Source organism: Lotus japonicus, chromosome 3 (assembly GCF_012489685.1).
Source record: "Lotus japonicus ecotype B-129 chromosome 3, LjGifu_v1.2".
Classification (NCBI taxonomy): domain Eukaryota; kingdom Viridiplantae; phylum Streptophyta; class Magnoliopsida; order Fabales; family Fabaceae; genus Lotus; species Lotus japonicus.
The window spans coordinates 82,503,289-82,525,835 of record NC_080043.1 but is presented as its reverse complement, the minus strand read 5'-3'; the positions used below and the strand labels follow the sequence as shown (position 1 = coordinate 82,525,835).

The 22,547-nt window shown below is 39.8% G+C and overlaps 1 pseudogene; it reads left to right on the top strand.

Moving 5' to 3' along the window:
* The first annotated feature begins 3,436 nt into the window (after nucleotides 1-3,436).
* On the top strand, nucleotides 3,437-4,546 carry LOC130742818 (uncharacterized; annotated as a pseudogene).
* The last annotated feature ends 18,001 nt before the right edge of the window (nucleotides 4,547-22,547 follow it).

The window sequence follows — 22,547 nt, the reverse complement described above, 5'->3', positions numbered from 1 at the left end:
AATTTTAAAATTTAGCGACGGTTTTAGCGACGGATTGTTTCCCTCGCTGTTTTTCCGTCGCTAATTCCCTCGCTAATTTCATTTTATTATTTTATATTGCAAATTAGCGACGGTTTTGTACTGTCGCTGATTACCTCCCGTCGCTAATTCCCTCGGTAAAGTTAGCGACGGAATAATAACATAATTTCCGTCGCTAAATATATTGTTTTTAAAAATAAATTGTTTTCTCCAGGTTTCGAACCTGGGTCTTGCTTGTCAAAGGGAATGACTTAGCCATTTGAACTACTTGATATTTTATCTGTTATAATTTGAAATAAATATATTTGACTTGATAAAGACTAATAGGTTAAAAGACACTTTACCAATCCTCATTCTCGCTAGCACAGGTTAAAAGACACTTTACCATTTCCAAACACTGAAACCTCTCGACTGAAAAACGGAAACCACCGTTCCTCACGCTCGCTAGCTCCACCATTGTCGTTCCCTTTCACCATAACCACCGTTCCTCACGCTCGCTAGATCCTCCGCCGGAGTCAGTGCTCGAATCCACAGTATGCGGTGGTGAATGGGTTTCCCTTCGCGTGTCCGCCGCCTTCTTCTCCGTTGCTCGTCGCTCGCAAACCGTCATCCTCCATCGCCAGTTAACAAGCTTAAGGGAAAACTCTGAACCGTCATCCTCCATCGCCAGAGCTTAAGGAGCAACAAAAGGTATGATCAATTTTTTAGGGTTTTTCACTTTAGTTTCTACTGAGTACTAGAGAGAGATAGGGTTTCTAAGGGTTTTTATTTGGGTGCTAATTTTATGTTAAAATTGAGTGAACTAACTGGTCTCTATCCCGCGCCATGTCAAAAAAAAAAAATTAAGTGAACAAAGACCACACAACTTCAGCAAATTAACTAAAATCTTTTCTATAAATCCTGAGTGAGCCAATTGCAATTGGCGGCAAAGAGATGGCAAAGTTTCTGGCTTATATGAAATTGTTTAGAAGATGAAGATAAGGTGAGTATTAGTCTATTAGCGATACTAGTCAACTTATAAGTAATTTAAAGAGTTTAATAGATTTGCACTGTGAGTTTACAACTATTTTACACTGATAATCAATCACAGCATGTCACGTAGGTGGAATCTCTCACCTTAAATTTTAATTAAAACAAAAATATATTTGTTAATGTGGCGAAATTCAATTTGGTGATTATGTAAATAAAGTTTACGATGTAGACACATTATAATTTTTTTTGTCCATACACACATTATAATTTAAAGGAGTAAGGGTCAATTAAAATTATGCAATCATGTCAATTTTTTTTTGATAAGCCAAGAAAATATATTGAATGAAGTACAAGGGGTACTTCAACCCAATACAAAGAGGAAGAGAGTTAAAGAAGCAATAAGGAAACTAAAAAAGAAACTAATAAATAAGGAAGAAGCACCTCAGAACCTAAAGACCCCCCCGATGGAGGCACAACTTAATAAAATATGTCTCATTAAAACCTTTACCAGGAAAACCCCCTTGGAAAAAACCTGGTGAAGGAAAAATAATACATATTTTAAAAAGCCAAAACGACACCACCAAAGGGAATTACAAAACCCACCCACTAGAGTCATGTCAATGACGTGTTAATTAGTCATCACTATAGTTAGCCACCCATCACTAGTTCAAGTTGAATCGGTCAAGTCAGTACTCAAGTCTACTTGTGGTCAAGGTTCTAAATATCGGTCGCGGTTGCGGTTGCGTTGCGGATTTCGCGATAACGGATATTACGGTTGCTGCGATCCGTGTTGCGTCTGTTGCGGTGTGAATGGTTCACAATTTTCACAAATTATGTTAATATTATCAAAATTGAATTTATAATTTATCATTGTAAATATTTTTTAGTTATAATAAAAAAACAAAGTAGAGAAAATAGAAAATGGTAAATACTACTATGAATAAACCCATATCACCCATTGGAACAAAAGAAACCTTTATCACCCACAGGGATCACCATCCAAGGGTCACATTAACATCTCACTAACACAAATTCAATGGTCAAGATCAATTACCCCATCTCACACAACTTTCCCCTCTCTCTCACTCATTTCACTCACGACAAAAGGAAGTGCTATCTGAAAACGCCAAAATGGAAGCCAAGCTTGGTCAAATTCGAACCAGAGAAGCTAGTGCTTGAAGAACAGAGCAAGGTTGAGAAGCCATTTCACAAAGCCGAAGAGATCTCTGAAGTTTCCAACTTGAGCGAGAGCGTGTCCACGACCATTGTGACTTATAAGAGAGAAGAGGAAGAAGAAGGGAAGAACTTATCAGAAGGGTCAACGGATCTCCGGCGAGTATACGTACAAATCGCTCCTTTGCTGGTGGCAGAACAGAGAGGTTGCCGGCTCCGAAATCGCTGGCGAGGAGGTTGATCACGGTTTAACCTTGACAGAGACGCCATGGATAAGGTCGAAGAACCTTGTTGCGGCTATTGCGCCGTTACGCGGTGGCTGTTGCGGCCGCAAAATCGTTCTGTTGCGGTCGTTACGTGTGATTCTCCTTCACTCCGCTATATCGCCCTGTAACGGTATCGGTGGCCGCCGATACCGAGATGTTCCGGCCGATTTTCACATATCGGTCCGATATTTAAAACCTTGCTTGTGGTTTTGTTTAAGGAGTCGTGGTTGGTGTTCCAGTTCCACTCATTGTATGAGAAAGTACTAAGAAACAAGCAAATTCAGTGAAAGCTAAGTAGTTTATAAATTATGCGTGCAGCTATGCATGCTACTATGCCGCCGACGTATTTATGCGTGCAACTATATATGCATGCTCTATTTTTTATTTTTTTGAAAGTTTATCTGCATCAATCATTTATTTATGTGTCCTTACTTAATACTAGTTTAAGTATTTAGGTTAATTTATTATTTGACATATATCAGAGTTTTGATGATTATAAGTAATGTAGAGTTCAATCTTTGCTATCTTCTCATTTTATAGATTTTATTTTTGAAAAATAAAAATATGTCATCCTCTTCTTTTCCTTAAAAAAATAACTTAGTAAAGAAGATTGATGGTTCACTACTTCACTCCTTCAAAGTTACTACAGAAGACTCAACATGAAGGACGAAATATTAATTTTGAAACATGATTATGCCATTGGTGACATAGCTTTTTGCAACTATTTTTCCTGTTCTCTTGCAACTTGTTAGGGGTTTCCAAATAATTCAGCACTTGAAGGCTTTAACATTTTTAAAACATTGCCCCTGGTTTCGATGCATGTGGGGTGTGGAAAACCAACAGTAGTGACCCACTTGGCGGAAGGTTCACTGAATATTATTCACGTTTGACTCATTGATTGACTTCTGTCTTCTACTGCTGCATGCAAGTGGCGAATTTGAACTTCCCGTGATACAAATCCGCCACCCAAGAACCTCATCAGCAAACCAAAATCTTCTTCTCTATATATACCATCGATATGGCATGTGTTCTTCAAGGTGAGTGAGGCAATTAATTGCAATCTTGAATAAGCATTAAGTGATAAAATGAGTACACCTGGCGGCCAACAGAGTGCTCCTCCAAAGAATTTGTGGGGAAAGTTTCGAAGGCTTGTAGAAAGGTTTTTGAGAGATGAAGATGGGGAGAAGTGGATTAAAGAAATGAGAGGGGGCCTGAGTATGACAGCTTCTATAATCGCCACTATGACCTTTCAACTTGCCACTAACCCACCGGGCGGCGTCTTTCAGGCAAATGGCGGTGTTCCAAAGACTGATGCTAGGATTTGTTGGCACAATAATACCATTCAATGCCCTGGGGAAGCTGTGTTGGGTGTTGTGTACAGGCACACTTATACAAATTTCTTGATTTGCAACACCCTCTCCTTCATTTCATCCCTCAGTGTTTGTCTCTTGCTGGTGAGTGGAATCCCTCTCAAACATCGTATCATCATATGGGGTTTGTTGATCAACATGTGCATGTCCATCACCACCCTCGCTCTCAGCTACCTGTTTGCGGTCTCCATGGTCACCCCAAATGGCGTTTGGGAGACAGCTAATAACATGTTTGTTATAGGCCTCTTTATTTGGATTGGCTTGCTAGGAATCGTGAGTGCTTTTGTCATCATACGAATTATTTACCGTGTGGGTAAATGGATCACTAAACGCCAGCCAGCACCAAAAATGAGAAACGTACAATTAGCAAGCCAGCTATAGCTGCCTTCCTTATGGTTGGTTGCAGATTATGAATAAACGTTATATATACGTACAGTTTCATCTCAACGTATGCATGATTTAAAACGTACAATTATGCATGCATATCATGTGAGTATGCATGATTTAAGAAATTTGTGGTATTTAATTCTTGTTCAAGTTCAAAATAGGGTTAGTCTTGATTCTGGCTTTCGTATGTGGAAGAGGAGTTATGTCTTAGATTAATAGTGGTGTTGTCCATTTAGTACGTACTGTAATGTTTAAAGATGCATGTGTGTTAAGTAGTTTTCATTTCTTCTCTTCAGGTTTAATTTAATTCTAGCAGCGCATGTAATTACTTTTGATATTTATATAGTTTGTGGATTTGTATCCTTTGGAGTTGGGAAATATATATATATATATATTTAATTTGCAAGGAGTTAAATTTTGCATATATTTGCACCAAAGACTCAAACTCACTTACCTCACTCTTTCACACACGCGTGTGTCTCAGTGTCTTTATTGCAAGAAGTGTTTGTTAGTACTGGGCAGTCACGACGTCAAACCCATAGACCATAACATTACAATCGAGCATCATTATCGTGTTGAGTTATTTTATACCATGATAGACATGCAACTTCAAGAACTTAATGATCGTTGTGGTGAGATTAATCCTCAATTGCTCCTTTGTTTGGTTTCTCTGGATCAATTTAATTTGTTCTATACTTTTGATAAGGCAAAAGTGTTGGAATTTATAATTTTTTATCCAAATGAGTTAAAGACTTGACTTGAGAGTCCATGAAGCCGACGCCAATGGATGACAAAAGCGTGATCGGAGGCGAGGACTGAACGATGATAACATGCACATCCACCAAATTCTTCGATCTCGAGGACAGGGAAGCCATATAGAAGGTCTATAAGACTAACCACCGAAGAAAATGAAGTTAGTGGTTATAGCTTTCGTCAATAAGGTCTCGCTGCCAGGGACGGACGCAGGTTCAAGCATACTGGGTATAATTCCCCCACGAAATTTGTGAACAATTCATATATGTTCTGGGAATGAACATTGAAAGAAGGGATAGTACCTAAAGAGTGGAAGAATGTGCTAGAGAGAGAATGAGAATGCTGAATTTCATGTGTTATTTCATAAAGTGAGCCAAAAGTCCCCTACAATTGGTAACTACCTCCTATTTATAGAGCTTGGGCACTACCTATTGGGCCAATTGGGCCTCCAAGGCCAAGGCCCAACTTAAGGCCAAGGCCCCGCCTCGGGGCGGGCTACACGCTGGGCGTTGCCCCTCTAGGGGCTCGCCCAGTCCACTAGTCTACAAGACACCGAGCTCGAAGTATGAGAGCTAAGTGTGTCTTTTAAATGCCTTTACATGTATCCTATAGTACACTGGGATCTAAGCTGCCAACATGGCTTGAGAAAAGAGAAGTAAACTACGTCGCCAACATGGCGTAAGCAAAAGGAAACAGGCATTTTTGGTATTGGCGAACAACCCAAACCGGCAAGTCCACAAGTCCACAAGTCCACAAGCGGCGAGAACGATCGCTCCGTACTGGCGATTGGTTGGAGTAGGTGAGCGATCGTTCGCCGGCGAGAAAGGTGGCAAGCATTGGTCAGGTACTGATCACCCAAGTGTTGGCTGGCAATGTCCCCGGCGAGTGACTAAACTTTAATGTTGGTATTACTTGTCAGGCGATGACGTTTGGTTTCTATGGTGGCGAGGCCTTTCGCGCTTCCTCTTATTTCAAAAACCTTTCAAATCCCTAACTGCCCCACGTGACGCGTCAGTTACATCAGTTTTCCTCTTTCTCCGGAACCGTCACTTCACTTTTCATAACTGTCCCATCGTGCGCAGTAAACCCCATCACACGCGTTCCACTTCCCCAAAAAACCATCATGACTTCCAATCTTCCACACGTGTCCAACACGCCGGAGTAATAAGATACTCAACATCCTGAGTGACCAAGCACTCGCCCTCCACCTTATTCATTCGCCGACCTTATATCTTGCGCTATTTTTTCACGCGTCATATGATTGAATTACGCCTAACGACTTCGTGCATTAATTTTAACTAGGACTTGTTGCTTGGTATTTCACCGCCAAGACTTTAGACGTTTTCCACAAAGGAATAAACGGCCTCCATTCTTGAGGGCTTCGCCCGGGGCTTCGCCCGCTCAGGGCTTACGATGCTTGGGTCCCAATGGCCATTTGGGGGTCCCAAGTCTTTTGCCTAGCTTATGGTGCTCGTCGTATTCTAGCGAGACTTACCCAGCACGTCGTTTACGGGACCGGCGATCACATCAGACTTTCCGGGGGGAGATTCCCAGGCGTCAAAGGCCCTTTGTGGAATCGCCACCACCCTCAGGGTTCCAGCAAGCCCCTTTGGGGATCAAGCTTGTCCCACCTAGTGATCGCCGTAATTCTTTATATCGATCGGCAATTCCGATCGTCAGGGAATCCCTGGAATTTTGGATGTGAATTTCATGAACTTTCGTTTTATTGATAGAGCGTCTCGTTAAAAAACTCCTTTCGGAGAAAAAGAGCACACTTTTGTTACAATGGAGAGTTTTTAGGCACTTTTTAAAGAAATTGAAAATATCTATCTTCGACGAATTCCCTTTGCCCACGATCAACTGTAATAATAGCGCAGGTTCAAACCGTTGAACAACCTGGGTAGTCGCCTTCCATCAAGCTCCTCCAAATGATAGGCCCCTGTACCAAGAACTTTGATAATGCGGTAAGGCCCTTCCCAGTTCGGGGTCAGCTTGTTTCCCGGGGCTCCTGACCGCCACTTTAGGACCAGATCGCCAACTTGCATGTCTCGGACGCGAACCCTACTATTATACTTGGCGGCCACGCGCTGCTTCATCGCCGTTTCCCGAATGTGCGCCTCGTCCCGCATTTCGGACAAAAGATCCAACTCCATCGCCATATTGGCTTGATTCTCCCCTTCAAAATCCGGCTGAGTCCGCCATGTGAAATTTTCAATCTCCACCGGCAACATGGCATCTACCCCATAGGTCATCCTAAAGGGGGTTTCTCTTGTAGTAGATTGCACAGTGGTGTTGTACGACCATAGTACCACTGGGAGTTCATCCAGCCAGGCTCCCTTAGCTTCCTCAAGCTGTCGCCTTAGTCCACGCAGAATTACCCTGTTCGCAGATTCTACTTGCCTGTTCGTTTGTGGATGCTCCATAGAGGCGAATCTCATCTGTATGCCCATTTCCTTGCAAAATTCCCTTGTTTGGTTGCTTGAAAACTGGGTCCCGTTGTCGGAGACAATCGCCCTTGGGATCCCGAACCTACAAACGATACGCCTCCAGTAAAAGTTGACTATCTTTGCAGAGGTTATTTTAGCCAGGGGCTCGGCTTCAATCCATTTAGTGAAGTAGTCCACCGCTACCAATATGAACTTCATTTGCGACCTGGCGGTCGGAAAAGGTCCTACTAAGTCCACACCCCACATGGCGAAAGGCCATGGGGCGCTCATCGTTACCAGTTCTTTTGGCGGTGCCTTGGACAAATCAGCAAACACTTGACATTTTTTGCACCGCTTCACAAAGTCCATACAATCTTTCCTGAGGGTGGGCCAGTAGAATCCCGCCCTTAACACCTTGCAAGCCAAAGATCTCCCCCCAATGTGGCTTGCACACACTCCCTCGTGCACCTCAGACATTATCGCCTCGTATTTTTCCGGCGGTACGCATTTAAGCAATGGCGTCGAAAAACCACGGCGATACAAGTGTCCGTCAATGAGAGTATAGTGGCTCACTTCTCGCCGTTGCTCCTTCGTGCATTGCTCCACTTCCGCCGGGTCCCCCGCCAAGATAGATAATATGGGTCCCATCCACGTCGCCCCTCTGTTCACACATGCCATGAGCTCGCCTTCAATGCTGGGGCACGCCAGCGTTTCCTGAATCACACTTTTGTTGTTGCCGGGCTTCCGCGTGCTCGCCAATTTGGCCAACGCGTCCGCCCGCTGGTTCTCTGCCCGGGGAACATACTCTACTACAACCTCTTGAAAAAGTGTCATCAAATATCGCACCCGCTCAAGGTACTTGATCAGATTGGGATCTTTAACCTGGAAAGTGCCCTTCATTTGATTCTCCACCAACTGCGAGTCCGTTCTTATCAACAAACTTCCGATCTTTACTTCACGTGCCAACTTCAACCCGGCGATGAGAGCTTCATACTCTGCCTGGTTGTTTGTGGCCTTGAACTCGAATTTCAGCGATTGCTCCAGTACTAGATCCCCTGGTCCTTCCAACGTCACTCCCGCGCCACTGCCACTGCTATTGGAGGATCCATCTACAAAGAGAGTTCACTGAGTGTCCACTCTTTCAAACCGATCTGGGGTCAACTCTACCACAAAATCAACCAGCGACTGTGCGCCAACCGTGCCTCGCTTATCATATTGCAAACCATATTCGGACAATTCAACCGACCAGGCGACCAATCTTCCTGACAAATCCGGTTTTTGTAACACTTGTCTCAGGGGAAAATCCGTCCGCACCCTCACTGGAAAACTCTGAAAATAAGGTCTCAACCGCCGGGCGGTGACAAGGACCGCCAGTGCTGCCTTCTCAATTTTCTGGTATCTGATCTCTGCACCCTGGAGTGTGTGGCTAACAAAATAAACGATTCGATGCTCGCCATCCACTTCCTGCAGTATCACAGAACTCAGTGCACTATTGCTCACGGCAAAATACAAGTGCAGCGGGTGTCCCTGTATTGGTTTTGACAAGATTGGCGGTGATGACAAAAGTTCCTTGAGACGAACGAAAGCTTCTTCACACTCCGCTGTCCACTCGAATGCAACATTTTTTCGAAGACACTTGAAAAAAGGGAAAGATTTATCGCCAGACTTAGGGAGAAATCGAGATAAAGCAGCTATTCGCCCTGTTAAACGTTGGACCTCTTTTACATTAGAGGGACTTTTCATCTGCTGAATTGCCTTGCATTTATCTGGATTTATCTCTATCCCTCTGGATGTGATCATGAATCCTAGAAACTTGCCACCCTGAACACCAAAAGAGCATTTCTCCGGGTTGAGGCGCATATTGTGCTTCCTTATCTCGCCAAATGCTTCTTCCAAATCTTGATGATGATCCAAACCACGTACTGACTTAACGATCATATCGTCGACGTAAACTTCCATGTTTCATCCCACCTGTCCAGCAAAAACCCTATCCATCAATCTTTGGTAGGTCGCCCCAGCATTCTTTAATCCAAATGGCATGGTGCGATAACAATAGTTGACTCTGGCGGTCATGAAAGCCGTTTTGTCTTCGTCTGCCGGGTGCATGCGGATTTGATGATAACCAGAATAAGCATCCATCAAGCTTAGCAGTTCATTGCCCGAGGCACCATAAACAAGACCATCAATGCTGGGAAGGGGATACGAATCCTTTGGGCATGCCTTGTTTAAGTCTGTGTAGTCTACGCACATCCGCCATTTCCCGTTCGCCTTCTTCACCATCACGACGTTCGCCAACCACGTCGGATATTTCACTTCTCTGATGAATTCTGCCGCCAGCAGCTTGTCGACTTCCTGTTGTACCGCCTTCCCCTTGTCTCCGCCCAAGCGCCGCCTGAGTTGTGAAACTGGCTTGACACTTGGATTCAATGCTAATCGATGGCAGATGAAGTTTGGATCAATTCCGGGCATGTCCTTGCAGCTCCAAGCAAACAAATCTAAGTTCTCACTTAGCAACTTTGTCAGGCGCGTCTCCTGCTCGCCTGTCAATCTGGTTCCAATATTCAAAGTGCGATCGCCAAACTTTAGCGCCTTTGTCTCCTCAATTGGCGTGGGTCTGTTAACTCGCCCCTCGCCTCGTGGGTTGAGATTTTCATCCGAAGTTTCAATTTCATAACATCTGTGTCCGACCAATGCACTCTTCTTGCCGTACAAGTTAAGGCAATTATTATAGCATTCCCTCGCCATCTTCTGGTCCACCTTCAGCTTGCCAACCTTTCCACTACTCAGTGGATACTTGACCGCCAAGTGGGCTGTTGAAATTACAGCACAAAGGCGATTCAATGTATTTCGCCCAATTATGACATTGTAAGATGCCACCACCTGGAGAACCAGATACCTTACCTTCAAAACCCTGGCACACTCATCTTCCCCGAATATTGTGTCTAGATCAATGTATCCTCGCACCATTACTTGCTCACCCACAAAACCTACCAAGGTTCCTGCATATGGAGTCAGATCATTGTCAGTTAGTCCCAACTTGTCGAATGCATCACCATAGATAATATCAGCCGAACTACCCTGATCCAGGAGTACCCTTCTAACGTTGAAACTATTCAACCTTAATTACACTACTATCGGGTCATCCTTATGAGGTTTTATCCCCTCAAAGTCTGCCATCGAGATTCTTATGTCAGGGTGCACGAATCCAAAAGCAACTTCATGAACGGAATTAACTGCACGAACATGGCGTTTCCGAGCCGCATGGGTGTCGCCACCACCGCCAAATCCTCCAGCGATGGTGTTTATGGTCCCTACGGGCGGTCCTGAGTGTTGAGTGAACGTGTCATCAGCCCCTTTTGTGGCGATAGCCGCTAATTCTTGCTTTTTCTTGCCCTTAGTATCTGTCCGCTCCTCCTCCCGCTTATGCGTTTTGTTGTGATCGTCGTTGTTGCGCCACTGGCCTTGGCGATTTCCTTGGTATCCCGCCCGAATCAACTTATCAATTTCCCGCTGCAAAGTCCAGCAGTCATCCGTGTCGTGCCCGGCGGACCGATGGTATTCACACCACTTCTTGGGATTGGCGTCCCGTGGTTGATACTTCGGGGCCTCTGGCTCATCCACTAGATTTGCGCCCCTCGCCTCGTAGAGTATATCCGTTAAACCTGTATTCATCACCATGTCAGCTTCCTCCCGCTGGCGATGAGACTTGGATTGCCATGGCCGGCGTTGTTCATAATCATCACGCCGTGGATACAACTGCTCCTTGGTCGGCCTCAATGCAGCCTTCCCTTTATCCTGCCTTTGCTGCTTGCCATCCCCCTTATCTTCGTCATTCTTATCTTTTTTCGCGCGCTTGGGCGACGTGTCGCCTTTTTCCAGTTTCGCGCGCTTTCTTTTGAAGGCATCGTCCTCCTCGTCAAGAATATAAGTGCTGGCGCGAGCACGCATCTCTTCCATCGAACGTGCCGGCTTGCGTGTCAACTTGCTGTTCAACCCTCCCGGTAACAAACCATTTTTGAATGCTAGAGCACAAGCTCGAGGCTCCTCATCCTCTACCTTGACCGATGCAGCGCTGTACCTTGCCATGTACTCCTTCATTGACTCTCCTTCTTGTTGGCGAATATTGTATAGGTCATTGATCGTCACCGGCTGATTCTTATTCGCCGAGAATTGCACTAGAAACTTGGATGAGAAGTCTCGGAAATTCGAAATCGATCCGCGCGGCAAAGTTGTGAACCATGCCATCGCCGTCGATTTGAACGTCGATGGAAACATCCTGCACTTCACCGCATCTGATGCCGCAATTATCACCATCTTCGTGTTGAAGTACAGAAGATGATCTTTTGGATCAGAATCTCCACTATAAGAATCCAGAACTAACGTTTTCATATTATCTGGAATTGCCACACTCTCAACATCCTCCGATAACGGACGGAACTCAGCTACTGAATCCGCTTCTCTGCTTCCATCATCTTGTTGCTCGCGGCGGTAGAAATCCAACAGAGCTTGTAGATGCTCATTCCGCTGCTGGATGTTGCCAATGCTGCGCATCATATGGCGCCATTGCTCCTGTGTCACCGCCGGTTGTTGCTCCGGAGCAGGTGAATTCTCTGGTGAGCGCTCCAGAGATCCAATCTGCGAAGGCGATGGAGGAGGTGGTGGTGATGGAGGAGGAGAAGGCGGCACAGAAGTGCGTGTAGCCTGTACTCCTGCCGTTCGTATCGGAGAATCCAGGACAACTCGATGATTCCGCCGAGGCGGTGAAATTCGCTGTCGCACTGGTGAATGATGCTGCTTCCTGCGTCGAGTCTCCATCTAAACAGGAATGACGCAAACTCGATCGAAAAAACGAACGTCGGTCACGGAATCAGGATCGGAAAATTAGAGAATTGCCTGATCGTAATCAGAGATAGCCTCTTGCACAATCAATCCACGTGAATGGGAGTAGAAAGTTTATCTTCCCCACAGACAGCGCCAAATGTTCTGGGAATGAACATTGAAAGAAGGGATAGTACCTAAAGAGTGGAAGAATGTGCTAGAGAGAGAATGAGAATGCTGTATTTCATGTGTTATTTCATAAAGTGAGCCAAAAGTCCCCTACAATTGGTAACTACCTCCTATTTATAGAGCTTGGGCACTACCTATTGGGCCAATTGGGCCTCCAAGGCCAAGGCCCAACTTAAGGCCAAGGCCCCGCCTCGGGGCGGGCTACACGCTGGGCGTTGCCCCTCTAGGGGCTCGCCCAGTCCAATATATATACTCTAATATCATAAGTGTAATTTTCCCCACACACCAAAATTGCTAGTGCCCCCACACTATTCATAGAGATCCTGTAATTTGGTATCTACAATTTCTTTGTTTTATGTTCTAATTACAATATGAATAATGGTCTTACTCACCCCTTTTTCACCTCCACCCCACTAAACAAGAAAGAATTAATACATATAAGTGATATGGTGTGACAGAAAATACAGAGAGAAATAGAAAGAAGAAGTTAATTAAAATGAGATGTAAGAGAAAGTAAAATGTGAATATATCATGGTGCTTGCTATGGTACCTTAAGCCATATAGGTGCTTGCTATGGTACCTTAAGCCAGACTAAGGTGTGGTACCCAAAATGAGTCGATTTAACAATAAAGACTCATGTACCGACTAAAATTTTGATTGTGTTCTATCGTAGTAATGTAGGGTTCCATTCTTAGGGACGTGAGATTTGAAAGTTGTGTTTTCTAAGTTTTGTGCATCCATCAACCATGATCATTTTACGTGCATCTCCATCACCATCATTCGTTTCCACCACTCGTACATTTTTCATCAAAAAATGAATTTCGTGAGATAAAGTTAATTGACAAGTAAAATAAAATCTAAAAATATAATATTTACCTTGAATAACATGATAATAATCTATAACATTACTTAATGGAGTACCATACCCAAAAAAAAATTGAAGGTACCACAAAATTTACCATATATCATTACTCTGATCACTCGTGCAATATTTATGGGATCATTCTTTTACTTTATTTGTAACGGTTAGTTGTAGATGTAAGAGCTTCTATATATCACTTGGCTTTGATTTCTTATTGCTCTTTCATTTAGATATAAATCAACAAATCATATTATCATTTTTTGTCACTTGCTTTCCATGTGCACTTAAAAAAAAAATATACACCGCATAAAATATGTAAGATTAACTTGATTCATATTAAAAACATTGTGGTTTGATTTGCAAAACTTTCACATGCGCGCGAGTGCCCTAATAGTCTGATCACTTGGTTTATTGTATACTTGTTCACCTTTTTTTAACACGAGATGTTTTTTTCAGGATTTAGACCCGTGACAGTTGCATGTTCAAGTCTAATCAACCTCTCGTAAAAAAAAAATGATGTCGAAAATAGTTGATTGTGTTGAGAATGGAAAAAAATTGTGCCAAAGAGTTCCAAGTGCATACTGCCCCCACAACCGAACATTTATGGATATGTCACTGCTCGCTGCGACGTAGCAACTTGCAAGTGAAAAGCGAGGGCGATAACGTTAGGGTTATTTCGTAGCAAGAGAGAATGAGTGAAAGAGCGAAAGTGCATGAGAGTGAGACGACTAGGGTTCACTTAAATCTAAAGTGAAGTGGGTTGGACTCTTTTTTTCACTTGCTGCTAGATTGAGAGTGATAATGGGCTGGACTCTTTGTTTTTGTTAAGTATTTCTCTCGTTTGTTTTGATTCAATTAGGCTAGATCTCAAACCGAAATCGACTGCGGAACACCATAGAAAACCAGTTTTTAACACTCGCTTAACTTGTTTTTCAACCCAAACTGTCCAAAAGGATAAAAAAATGACTTGACTTTTACAGTTACGGATCGGGCCGATTCATTTTGGACAATCCTACCTAAAAGCATGTTCTTGTGTTTATTGCATCTCGACCTTCCTACTAGATACTCCCTCCGTTCCTATTTAACTGTTCACTTTGTGTGGAGGCACACATATTAAGGGTGTAATTAATATTGTTGATTTTTAGAAAAAATGAGTATTGTTTTCCTAGTTTACCCTTTTTCTCCTCATTTATTGTTATGTTAAAGACATTATATGTAAAAACATCATTTAATGCTCTCTTGAAATGCTAAGTGAACAGTTAAATAGGAACAAAAAAAAATTTCTTCAAGATGAACAGTTAAATAGGAATGGAGAAAGTACTAGATAGCATCATAGCATGACGTATAATAGTGTCGTCATGACACTAAGGTTGGCAATGGGCCCTGTGGGTGTGAGTTTGGTCATTCCCACACCCGAACTTAACACCTAAACCCAAACTCAAACTCAAATTCAATATGGGTGCAAAAATTAAACCCAAACCCCAACCCTTGGGTTTCGTGTTACCCAAACCCAAATCCAAACCCGATGTGAGCACTGAACCCGCAAAAAACTCAAATACCTGATCCGGAAACAACATGAATATAAGCTCATTAAACCCCGTCATCTTTGCAATAGAAAGGAAAAATTATAGTTCATGAATATAAGCTGATAAACAGCATGATTCATGGATTTATAAACATCTCAATTTTAAATGTCTAATTAGACTTCATTCTTCAATATTCTTCTAATTAAACTTCTCAGTCGAAGTCTTCAACAAACAACAACAACCACAAATAATATAACAAAATAACAAAAACAATCACAAATTCGGGTTTGGGTTTGGGTTTGAGTTCGGGTTTAATCAACCCCACACTCAAACCCAAACAAGTTTTAAAATTCGGGTGAAACCCAAACCTACACCCAAACCAAAAAATATCGGATTTCGCCTAAAATGTCGGGTTGGGTTCGGGTAGGACCCCGTGGATTTGGGTTTTCTTGCTATCACTACATGACACTGACATGTAAAGTTGAGGACAAATGGATAATTGAGTGAACTAATTGGTCTCTAGCTAGCCCGCGCTATGTCAAAATAAAAAGATTTTAAGTGAACAAAGACCACACAACTTCAGCAAATTAACTAGAATCTTCTCTATATATCCTGCATCGATTTGGCTTGTGATTTTCAATGTGAGTGAGCCAATTACAGTTTGAATAAGCATTAATTATTGATAATATAAGTACTCATCTACAATTGGCGGCTAAAAGAGGGCGAAGTTTCTGGCCGTATAGAAAATTGTTTAGGAGATGAAGATAAGGTGAGTATTAGTCTATAAGAGATATTAATTAACTTATGTAGTGGCGGATCCAGCTCCGGGTCAGGGTTCAAATTTTTTAAAACGAACACATCGATAAAAATATAATTAAAAACAACTGTAATATACTAATACATAAAAAATTATACAAGTCATAGTTGTCCTCTACGTAATTTTATATTTTGAAATCGTTGAACAACTTACACTAACATTAGCAATCATTTTCTCCCCTCAATCGAGGGAAAACTGAATAAAGTTAAATCTTACATAAAACTTGCAGAAAAATATAAAAACGACTTTCTCTTATCATTTTACTTACTAACAAAAATAGCAGCCAAATAATTAAACAGAGAGGAAAAAGTATCAGTCACTTGAAATTTTTCATCTGCAAATATTTATGTATATATGCACTTGCATATGCATGTATGATTCACTAATATCTATCATTTTAGTATCACTTTTGACATTCAATAATTTCTTGGACTTTTAGGGACTGCAATTGAACTTCTATTGTGCTATACTGAATTTATGCTCCTTCGTTATGTTTATAGTTATTGGTTGCCTACAAATAAAATTATCAAGTTTGACAAATCCAATTATGAAAAACTTTGCGAAAAGAATCACTTCTGGTAACCGTTGAGTACTACAAGAGAATGAGTCAGTTGTCATAAATATAAGCTACCTATTTTTTTTACATCGGAAATATAATTTGCACCCGCAAGAATCGATCTCTGAAATCGATCTCTGGACCTCCCCTACCCAACCCATAGTCTCTCAGCTCCTACCAATTGAGCTATCCTGCGGTGACAAATATAAGCTACCTATTGACTACATAGTAATATAAAAAAGTATACATAAAATACTGAACAATTTTATTAACCAAGAAATTGGAATAGCCGAATAGGAATATTAACAGCGGTGCTTCAACTCATTCATATAGTAAAAAAGTATTCACTCCTTCAGTGGAGATTACATGTGATGATGATGATTTCAGTGCAGATTACTTCACTTATCCCTAATCAGCATTTTACAAAATATCTTAGTTTAAATTGACTAATTGAGGTGAGAAATCTAAACTGAAAACACCAAAAACATATACTATTTTCATTAAAAGTTTCCAATTCAAGAAAGATCAGACAAATGAATAATTCGATTATCTTCAAGAACTATGTAATTAACTAACTCACTAACTCGAATCAGAAGAATTGAACAAAAGAAACATAATTTGAGGTTGAACTATTTTGCAGACGATAATTCTGATTGCAGTTCTCACTTCTCAGTTGGGTGAGACTTGGGGTAGCGAGAGAAAGAGGGTGAGTGGCTGAGTGCGTGTGTGTGTGTAAGAGAGAGTGGGAGGAGTAAGTGAATATGAGTCTTTGGTGCAAATATGTGCAAAACTTGGTCTACTAGTATAATTTAAAATTTTCGTGGAGTTTAAAAAAATATTAAATAGAGGTATAAGTGAAGAAAAAATATTGTTCGGGAGTTCAGATGAACCCCTCATATTAAGGTGCATCCGCCGCCACTGGTTATAAGCAATTTAAATATACAATTAATTTCAGTATATATAAGCAAGGTAGTCAAATCGAGATACGTATCGTGTATCGCTAGACCCTAATTCCGTGTCGCGTATCGTATCGTAACGTGTATCGTAAGATACGGACACAAAAAAAATTAAGTCATAAATTAAATAATATACTAATATATTATCTAAATATAGTTCAAAATAATCAAAGATCCAAGTCATAAGTAGAAAAATAGTCTCACAAAGTTCAAGTTCAACCTAATTCCAAGCCATAAGCCAAACTAAAGTACTAAACATCAAAGAGATGAAATTAAATGTCCACTCCCTAATTCCAAGCCATTAAAGGGCTGCTGAAGTTGAACGTGAAACATGAAAGGGCTGCTGAAGTGAAGTTGAACGTGAAATGGTGAAAGAATCAAAGAAAACATCACTTTTTAGAGCAATTTACTAATTTTTAATGAAATTAAATGCCCACTCCCTAATTTTTTTAGGGGAGTAAGATGAAACGACATTTGAAAAACTGTTTTTGTATCGTATCGGGATACGAATCGTGCGATACTCATGCGATATGCGCGATACAGGTCACGATACGAACACAAAAAGATACATACATGGGATACGTATCGTTTGGTTGATTTTCGTATCGTATCGGGATACGTATCGTGCGATACTGACTACCATGTATATAAGAGATATTAACTAACTTAAAATTTTGTAAAATTAAAAGTCGCATAAATAAAAATTTAACAACTTGTTTTCCTTCTAACCGTAGAAAATAGTACTACCTGATAACAGGTAAGTAGGTAACGAATATAATAATAATCATTGGTGATTTTTTTTCCGGGTATATGTATAAATTTACAAAATTGTCAATTTAAACACTAAAGAGTTCAATTCTATCTGATTATTTTATTAGAAAAATTGCACTCACATTCTCTCAGATTTGCATCAATAACACTTATGCCCCCTTTAATTTGTGAAAAAACATAAACCTCCCCTCCGTTAAAAAAAAGTTAAACACTGATATAAATTAAAAAAATGTAAATGCTTTGTTTCAAGCAGTGTTATCAGACTCGGACCGGTGATCGACTCGGTCGAGGTACTGGGTCAATGAGTCAATGGTTCAACCACTGGGTCACTGGTTGAACCGTTTAACTCGGTCGATACTAAAAAAAATTAAAAAAATTCATAATACCATAATAAAATGTCACAAAATACCATACACACAAAAGCAATAAGGAATTTTTTACCACAACAAAATGTCACAACTCACAAATAACTGAAATAAGTTTTAAACATCATCAAACAACATCGATTTTACGCTTTAATCACAACAAAAAGCGAGAAACAAGTTTAAAACAGAATAAACAACTAAGATCTTGTACATTATAAGCTAACAAATGATATATGCACATGAAACAACTTGTATATAATCCAGTTTCTGATTTAGGCTAGCTAAAAAGATTTTCAATTTTTCAATTTTTTACAACACCAAAGCTTGTTATTCATATTCTTTAATTTGTCCTCAAAGAAACGACAAGAAGACTTTGCAAAGAAATTATATACAGAACAACTTGACTCATTCTATATTAAAAAATTAAAAGAATTAATAATACTAACTAACATTAATTAATAACTTCATAATAAAAACACACAAATAATTATTTTAACTTATTGTTAAATAAAGTTTAGAAATAGTTATTGTTAAATATATATATATATAAGTAATTATTATAATGGTTGGGTTGTGTTTTAGTTATTTTGTGTAATAACACTAATCTTTACTTTCGTTCAAAAAAAAAAAAACTAATGTTTACTTGTCAAAGATTTGTATAGTATTATTTTTGTTTATATAAATACAATTAATTGTAACCATTATATCAAAAGACTTGTCTAGCCTAGTGGTAAGTTTCACAGCATTGAATCTTGAGGGAATGGGTTCGAATCCAAGCTAGACACTTTTCCAAATTTTTTTCGCAACTAATAAATGCTAAGAAAAAAAAAAGTGCTCTGTTAAAAAAAAAAGGCCGGTTCTAAGGAAAAAAAATGTTCTCTGTTCAAAAAAAAAATGCAGGGAAAAAAAAGGCTCGTTATAAGAAAAAAAATTCTGTTAAAAAAAAAAGGCTGGTTCAACCGAGACCGGCCGAGTCTCCGGTTTAATCATAAAACCGGCCGAGTTGACCGGTTCACACCGGGCGGCTTGCATGGCCGATCCGATGCTCGGCTCGAACCAGTCTAGGGTCCGGTTCCCGGCTCAACCGGTCGAACCGGCCGGTTCGAGCCGAGTTTTATAACTATGGTTTCAAGCCCTTCACGGCGCAATAGTGTTTGGAGGTTTGGGGGACAGGAAAGGAGATGGGGGAGGTGACGGCTAGCAAAGTAGCTGAAACCCTTTGCTAATTAGCGTGGTGAGATTAGTCATCGGGATAGGGAGCTGTACTAATGCAAACAACCAATTTCTCACAATAAAACGACTAGGATTTGAACCTGCACAAGATTGGATAATTAAAGGTACAAAGAGCCTTAATACCAATGAAGATATTTTGGGATGTTCTAGAAGGTCCACACGTGCTTAAAAGAGTGAGCGGTTCACTCTTTTAAAATAGGGAAAGCAGTTATTTCTTAAGAACCAGTTGATGTAAAATTTTCTTTGCTACCCATTTCAAAGAACATACCTGAATGAAGTGCGGTGGTGAAATCGTCTGAGAGGAGGAGTGCAGTGGTCAATCGGTGAAGATTTCAGACGCAGCGCCGTTTTGAGGCTTCGATCAGTGAAGATTCTAGAAGCGGCACGTTGAACCGATGGTAGAGAGGCAAAGGAAATCTGCGACACCGGTGAGAGAGAAGCAACCACCAACACCCCTCGGATGTAAATGCTTGTAGAAAAACAGGAAACATGGGTTGTGGTTAGTGATCGTTAACTGTCGTAGGCTAGTAGAATTTGCCTCTATAAATATATAGGAAAGGTTATTTGTACAAAACATAACACAATCAATCAATTAAACTACAAACTTCCTGTATTTATCTTTGCCTAGCTTTTACTTTTTCGCCTTTAAGTTTATTTATAGTCTTTGAGTCATTTATCAATCCAACACTTTATTTATATAACTTTCTGTCATTTACTTTCAGTCGTTTAAGCTTTAATATATATATTTTCGTTTTACCTTAGTTCAATAGCCTTTGTCACTTATACAAACCTCTCAATAGCGATCAATAAGAGTCTTTTGAAGTGTCTTAAGAACCTGCATTGAGAAACAAAGTCTCTTTCTCAAGTAATTGCTTGATTATGAAATCGTTACGTTGGTTTCTCTCAGTCAGCCCACGCGACTACCTTGCCCATGTTTATTTGTAAACCAACAAATTGGCATGCCAAATGGGACTTGTCTTGCTATTCAGGGTCGTGCAACCCATTAGGTTAAAAAGGTTGCTGCTTAAGGCCCCATCAAAAAATTAGGGCCAAAATTTGTTTGTTTTTTTTTTAGTACCCAAGATGCATATTAGAAACATATGGAATCATATCATAATGCTGGACTGGCTGAGGACATTTGACTCTTGGAGCTTGTATCTGGGCTAGGCCCATTTTCATCTAATGAAAATCTTTACATTGACAACAAAAAAAAAACCGTTGGAAATATATATTAGAAACAAATTTAATATATTAGATTTATTGGAAATACCTACCAGAAATAAAGATTAATAGTGGACCAAAGCAAAATAAATAAAAAAATTCCTCTTCACTAAAAATTAGCTAGTTAAAAGGGGGAGATACATTAATATTATCATCTCTTTTAAAATTATTTAACATCATCGTTAATATAATTTAAAATATTTATTTATCTCAAAAAATAAATTCCTTTATCCCTTAATTTATTTCATTTCTCTCTCAATCTTTCACTCTCTCCGTGTTTAGATGCTTACACTTCTCCTCCTGGTATTAAAACCTTAAATTCTTTTCCAAAAGTTTATATTGCATATAGAATTTTATTGAAAATCCTTGTAACATTTGCAACTGCTAAAAGAAGTTTCTAAAAATTAAAATTGCTTAAATCATGTCTAAGGTTAATAGTGTTACAAGAAAGATTGAACAGTTTAGCTCTTTTATCTATTGAAAGCGAAATGTTAAAATTGTTTGATTATAAAACTCTAATAAATGATTTTGTAGATCAAAAAGTTAGCTACAAGATTAATATAAAAAATTATATTTTATATAATATACTAAGTCTCTTTAAGATTCTTCGCCTTAGGCCCCAAAATTTATGTACACGGCCGTGTCGCTATTGCAAAGTTTCCATTGTCTTCACACGACCTAAATTGGCGCATTCAATTGAGGTCTGGACGCAAAATGGATTCTAACAACAACATAGAGTAAGCAGTAGCCATGTCATCTGTCAAACTGGTCAAATGACAAAAACCACACACGCTAACAAATTAAAGGCAATTTTTTTAAGAAATTAGTCTAGGGATGGAAACCAAATTCTCGTTTTAGTTTAGGGACGAAGCAACATTAAACTCTTTTATAAAACAATCTTATTTTAAACGTAGTAAGTCTCTTTAAGATTCTTCGCCTTAGGCCCCAAAATTTATGTACACGGCCGTGTCGCTATTGCAAAGTTTCCATTGTCTTCACACGACCTAAATTGGCGCATTCAATTGAGGTCTGGACGCAAAATGGATTCTAACAACAACATAGAGTAAGCAGTAGCCATGTCATCTGTCAAACTGGGTCAAATGACAAAAACCACACACGCTAACAAATTAAAGGCAATTTTTTAAGAAATTAGTCTAGGGATGGAAACCAAATTCTCGTTTTAGTTTAGGGACGAAGCAACATTAAACTCTTTTATAAAACAATCTTATTTTAAACGTAGTCAAATTAAAAGATTCATATACTACTTTTTACTTTTTTTTAGACAACAAAACAGAAGAAGAGAAAAGTAATAAATATGATATGTTATATAAGAGGAAGAGAGAAAAAAAAAAATCTTGTGTTTAAAATAGCATCATAGTAATGGCGTATTGTAGTGACGTCATGACACTGACTTGTAGAGTTGAGGACAAATAAATAATTGAGTGAACTACTGAACTAATTGGCCTCTAGCCCGCCATGTCAAAAAGCAAAAATATTTAAGTGAACAAAGACCACACAAATACATCTTCAGCATATCAACTAAAATCTTCACTATTTCTCCTGTATTAAGAATTGTCGGCCAAGGAGAGAGCAAAGTTTCTGGGCTGTATAGGAAATTGTTTGGGAAATGAAGTTAAGGTGAGAATAAATTTATTACAGGTACTAATTAATTTATAAACAATTTAAATATATAATTAATTTGAGTAAAGAGATACTAATCAATTTATACTTATAATGAAAATCAATTTATAAATTTGTCAAAGCTAAAAGTTGAAATAAATAAAAATTCAACAACTGTGTTACCTTCTAAAAAGTAGAAAATAGCACATGATAATAACAGTATAAAGAATATATTAATAATCATTGAT